At 48.3% G+C, this 6,000-nt stretch overlaps 1 pseudogene; it reads right to left on the bottom strand.

The window, feature by feature from the left end:
• Window positions 1-807: 807 nt before the first annotated feature.
• On the bottom strand, window positions 808-2,393 carry LOC144101459 (legumain pseudogene; annotated as a pseudogene).
• Between the last annotated feature and the right edge of the window lie 3,607 nt (window positions 2,394-6,000).

The following is a 6,000-nucleotide window of genomic DNA, read 5'->3' as shown; positions in this document are numbered from 1 at the left end:
TAAACCTTTTTCAGTGAGTCTTTCAAAGTCTATTTATTGTTTATATCTTCTTTATACTCAGCAAGGTCAGCTTTTCATTGCTCTTTCAGCTTCTGCAAGATCCTTCAACATACTTGAAGTGCACTAAGGAACTGTGGTCTCTTCAAAGGACTATATACACCAAATTTTTGCTTGCGTGTTTTCTTCTTTCAAACGATGCGTTAGACATTCTTATTGATGAAGCACCCTGTGGTATTCGTGTACGACCGCTAAATAGATTATAATTGAATTTCTTGATGCTTTTCGGATTTCAGTGTCATCGTCTGAACAAGGACTGTGACGTCAAGTTGATGTTTTGGTCACGTGATTCCTTAAAAAAACTGTAATATAATCACTGACAGGTCATTTTTTGTCATTCCAGGTGTTGAAAGAGGCTGGATTAAATGTCGCATTAAATTAAAAATACATATCAGCGATTATATTGCAGCTTTTCTGGAGCATCACGTGACCAGAACATCAACTTAACGTCACAGTCGTCCGTCGCTCGATGAAACTGAAACCGAAACAGCAGGAGAAGAGGATTTCAATTATAAATTGTTTAACAGTTTAGGCAAACACTGCCCTGCAGTCCATGTATTCTAAGACATGATTTGACAGAAGAAAACGCGCAATAAAATTAGGTGTCTATAGTCCTTTAACAGGAATTAATAAGTGACTCATGTACCTGCAGTTACTGCACAACAATTTCAGAAGTGAACACATCCCACCTTCTCCAATGAAAACAGGAAAAATAATAGCACGATTTTATACGCAATGAAGCGACAAGGCTAAAGAAACGATTAGTTTTTATTGTCTTCTCGCGCTGCTTTGTGAAGACCCACATGAAAGCTCGGAAAAAATCTTGTAAAGGAATCCAAACGTACTAATATTAACGTATGCCTCTCATGGTGGCGTGAGTGCAAGCAGAGTTCATTGCATTTAAGATATCCCTCGATTGGTACCCGGACTCGCATGCGTTGACCAACACACGCAGCTGGTGTAACGCGTAGGGGTTCTCATCGAGATTGAAGCACTTGTCGTTGAAGTAGCTCACAGCGTGTTCGTAGCAGTCAAAATTTTCTAGATTTCTCTCGGTTGACAGGAGCGACTCGATGACGTCTTTCTTCTCTCGAGCGATGAACGTTGCGATCTCTTCAATTTTTCTGTTAAGGAAGGCTCTGTTGTTCAGTAGTTGATTGAGCTTCTCCTGCAAAGATTTCTTTGTGGCCGGGTCGGTGGCCTTCTTCAACTTGTGCTCTAGAATGGTAATGGGCACATCACGGTTGGAAGTTGGTCTACACGACACCTTCGGAAGGACGATAGGTTTCGCACTCTTGCTGCCTTGAAACCTGCTAAGCCTAATTTTTCCGATGTTGGTGTCGCCGTATACCATGACGCTACTGTTTCCAGATTCCTTTCGCACTTGGTTGTACTGGTCAATAAGAGTTGTCTTAATGAGTTCCTTTGTATCCGAGTCCTCCATCCATTTGACACTGTACTGGTTGCCCAAGTACGCCCCTCTGCGACCGTCCCAGTAGCAGGCGTACGACTGCTCCTCAGGGCTAGCTGCAGTCGTGACATACACGTTCAAGCCTTTGGGCAGCAGGCGATGGAAGAGAGATCCAGAGTGGCTAGCCTGAATATACAATACCATCCTTGAAAACTTTCCTTTCCTGCGCATATTTATGAGGACATTAGTAAACTCCCTGGCTTTCAAATCAGGGCCAGGGAACCCGAGTGCACCTCTTCGCCCATGGCCTGAGAAGAAGACGAAGATGTGGTCTTCGGGGCCGCTGGCGATAACCTTGCCGCTACCACCGTGCACCTTGTTTCCCTGTAGTATTTCAAGGAAGTTGTTTGCGCTCACCATGTATTCAGTGTAATCCTTCGGAACTCCCTTGTATACGTCCGATCCTTTGGGATGGTTGAGTATCACACCGGGCGTTTTGTTTTCTGTGTTGTTGGCGATGTCGTCGTACATCATGACAACGATGCGCTGGTCGGGGACGCCGTGATTATGCAGCACATGGTACGCGTGGCAAATGTCCGCTTGATGCCGGTAGTTATCGTAGGTATTTGAGCCAGCCACAAGAAAGGCCCATATCCTTGTCGGAGGGCGACTAATGTTTTGCATGACGCCGGACTTCGCAGGGAAAGCGAATACGCTTAACGTGACCGCCAGCAGAGGCAGAAAACGAGGTCGCGACACTGCCATCGCTGCTTTCCGGGTGATTCCGTTCCAACACGGTGGGCCGTTTTAAGGAGAATGAATGAGCAGTCGTGGGAAATTATTGGTGCTAAGTACGCAGGCGCACATACGTAACAATAAGACTTGCGCCACATGCGAGAGGTCTTTCAGTGAAAGCGAGCAGTTAGTTGCAATGTGCCGCTGCGGTACTCAAACATCAGGTGACCCGAACAATGCTGGAGTTTGCTGATTGCAGACCTGAACACAATGGATGAAGGATAACAGTTATCGGTTTTGCCCACTTTAGACGTCCAGCTTCCGTGAAGCACAATAGCGTCACCTGCTGATTGTATTCATCATGAAATATTTGCCCGATCTTTAATTACAATCAACGCAGGAGTCTTTGAATGTGGCTTAAGTTGAAGGAATCAAGCCGTATTTGCTTTTTGTCTTTCTTCGAGCAGCAGGCGCGGTGAGATTCTTTACACTCTCTGAGTTTCAAATAACGCTGATGCAGTAGCCTCATTTTCCACGTTTTTACCAATATTAACGCTAATAGTGAGGGCATATGAATTCCAATACCGCATATATGAATTGATGCTAGAATTGATGCTAGATAGCGCCCCAATTTTCACTTCTGCAGTGATGACTTCCGACCACTTCCCTAATGCATTGGTTGTTCCCCGCATGCTTTAACATTTCTTTCAAAACTTTGTCACACTCCAGCAGAGTTTACGCTTTGCAGCATGTATGAGTATGCTGAAAAAAAAAAAAGCTCCTCGCATCACCGAATCACTGCCTGCTTGATCGAAGGTGAGCCGCGGGTTTGAACAAGGCGGGCGTGGACACTGGGGTGCTTTGAAAATTTGTTATTGGAGGTCACCGCACTATGCGTCTGCAAAAATCCCCGAAACTTCTCATCGTAAGAAAGAACGCGGATGCTGGCTTACAACCCAATTCATTATTCAGCGTTCACGTTGATAGCTAGTGACTGCTGCTTCGATGGCGAGGTGGCAGCGAGGGCACCAAAAGACCTGGACCATACAACAACGTCTTCGTAACATAGAAGGGGAACTCAAAAACGGAAAATACGTCCAAGGTAAAAACGCAACGAAGCGACATTGTCACCCGTGCGCACTTGTTCCGTGCACTCCCAAGACACCCATAGAGCGTCTGGTGGAGGCATTTTCGGTCTCAAAGGAGATGCCCTCGACTCAGCGTGGCAAGCACAGCCAGAAACCACCTACCAAGTGACAGAGATGGGTGGTCTTTTGGTGCCCCCAGTCTTCGTCGGTCGCAAGATAGAGATTCGGTCGGAGTCAAAGGTTCAGAACGAAGCAAACATTATATAGCAAGGAGGCGATACATAACAAATTGTAATCACTATTGAGAACACCTACAAACTTATCTGCGAAACAATTCAAAACATGAGAAGTAACCCTAAAGAGAGGCCAAAAATTGGAGAGAACGTTTAATCTCTGCCTCAAGGGCATGGCGCGATAGCATAAAGGGTTAATTCCCATATATGCACAAGGTCATTCTCTACTTTACATTCATAGATCCCTGGGCGTGCTCATACCCCTCATGGCGCAGTGGTGCAGCGTTTAAGCAATGCGCCACTACCCTACGATGGCAGGTGATCCCGGGGGTAGGCCTTTTTCGGCGCAGGTTGCTCTTCCCGAGTAACCGATCATTAATTTAACTGCTGCCTGCCACGGTGGACAGTTTGCTCACTATCTGCTGGGCAGGTTTTCATGACGCCGTCAGGTTGCGTGACCTAGGCGGCCCACCTCCCTGCCGCCGAGCGAAAGAGCCCAAGGCATTGTCTACCAAATTCCATGCGCCGACTGCGACGCAAGCTACATCGGCGTAACAAAAATTTCAAGGAAAGAATTCGGCAACACAAGAACGACGTCCGCAAATTCGCAAGAGAGCGCAATCCAGTAGCCGAACATTCCGAGGACTCCGACCATAGAATCAAGTTTGAAGAAACCCGCATCCTCGGAACCGAAACAAATTACCACAAGAGGCTCCTTCTGGAATCCTGGCATATCCAAACCACCCCGAACAATATCAACCGCACAAAAGGAAACCTGCCCAGGGACTTCGCTCTTCAACGCAACGAAAAAAAGTCGCCATTCAGCACCTCCCTGCAGTGCGCCAGCGTGACTAACAGCCTAAAACCCCTCCCCCTCCCCTGCGCCTTGCGCGACACAGCTGTCGTTCTTTTCACCCCCCCCCCCTTCCCCTCCATACTTAAAAGACGCTAGCTTCTGCCCTCAGTCACCTCTGATGAAGGAGCCGAGTCGGCTTCGAAACGTTGGGTTAAAGTTAAAATTTTTGGTTGGAGTTGAGCAGTTTATTATAAGCCCACCTCCCTCGTAACTTGCTCTGTGGGCACAACCTGCCAGAGCCGTGCCCGTGATCTTTCGCTCACAACGCCGACGCCAGATTTTCTGGGCAACGGGGCCTTTATCACTATAGCGTTAAAGTACAAATGAGGTCTTGCAACTAAAGTTCACTAATAAAGGAGAAGAGGAGGAGGAGTAACACAATTTTATTTATCATATGACGGACAGGGTAGCGCTTAGAGATAAGGCTTCAAAAGGCACATGGGCCCTCTCAGCGGTGCTAGGTGGCTTGAAGGGTATGCTTCTTGGCTACCTCTAGGGCCCAAACCACTATCCGAAGTTGTACCTCCGGGCCAGGGCTGAGCAACACAGTGTCCCACTGATTTTGCTTTGCGATTAGAGGATCAGAGGTTGGCTGTCGTCTGGGCGCTCGAATAGGATGAGATTAAGGTTTGGTTTCTATAGGGGTTTTAGCGTCTCAAAGTGACTCAGGCTATGAGAGACGCCGTAGTGAAGGGCTCAGGAAATTTCGACCACCTGGGGTTCTTTAACGTGCACTGACATCGCACAGTACACGGGCCTCTAGAATTTCGCCTCCATCGAAATTCGACCGCCGCGGCCAGGATCGAACGCGCGTCTTTCGGGCCGGCAGCCGAGCGCCATAACCACTATTCCACCGCGGCGGCTGAGATTAAGGTTTGCTTAATAGTGACTGCAGAGATCGTATTAAAAAATATATTCCTGCCGGTACACTAGAGAGTAGATATAAGGATTTGGGATTGTACCCGTCTGAAGTTGCCGCCAGGCAACCTGTTCTACTTTGGCGAGGTATTCTTGTGAGGGCGGGTATTTAAGTGAATCTTTTCTATAGTGGAGGGTTATTTCATGGTATATTACCAGGCGCTCCCTCCCAATCCTGGGGCACCGGTCGCTGTGTGTCCGGCTGACAAATCCTCGGGCACATTCATGAGCTGCTGTGTTCCGTGAATAGGGTGGGAGGTGTGTGCTGGCACCCTTGTGAGCTGGAACCGTTTTGCGAATGATTTTGCTCTCGCCACGATGGAGAGAGCTGGGGCATGAAGCATTCTCTTAGCTTAATTCCTGATTGCTGCCTTTGAATCGCTGAGAATGGGTTGTGATCTGGCACCGGCTATGGCGAGCGCTATGGCCGCCTCCTCAGCCTCTGTCGATAGTCCGGCATTGAGGGAGGGGGCCATCACCAAGGGTTGGAAAAGGTCCAAGGAAACAGATCGCAATTTGCTCACCGGGCACTGCGTCAGTCCGACAACCGAACGCTCTCACGAAGACTACCGCGCTCTCCCTCGCTGGTCCATGGCTGGGCGTCTGAGGCGCTGACCCGAGAGTCGCGTGGGAGCGCTTCGTCGAAGCTAAAACTGCGGCACAGGATGACAGATGGCGCTAAACTCCCTTCCTATATCGGGC

Source organism: Amblyomma americanum, chromosome 8 (assembly GCF_052857255.1).
Source record: "Amblyomma americanum isolate KBUSLIRL-KWMA chromosome 8, ASM5285725v1, whole genome shotgun sequence".
Taxonomy (NCBI): domain Eukaryota; kingdom Metazoa; phylum Arthropoda; class Arachnida; order Ixodida; family Ixodidae; genus Amblyomma; species Amblyomma americanum.
Note: the sequence above shows the minus strand (reverse complement) of the source record. Positions and strands in the feature narration are given on the sequence as shown.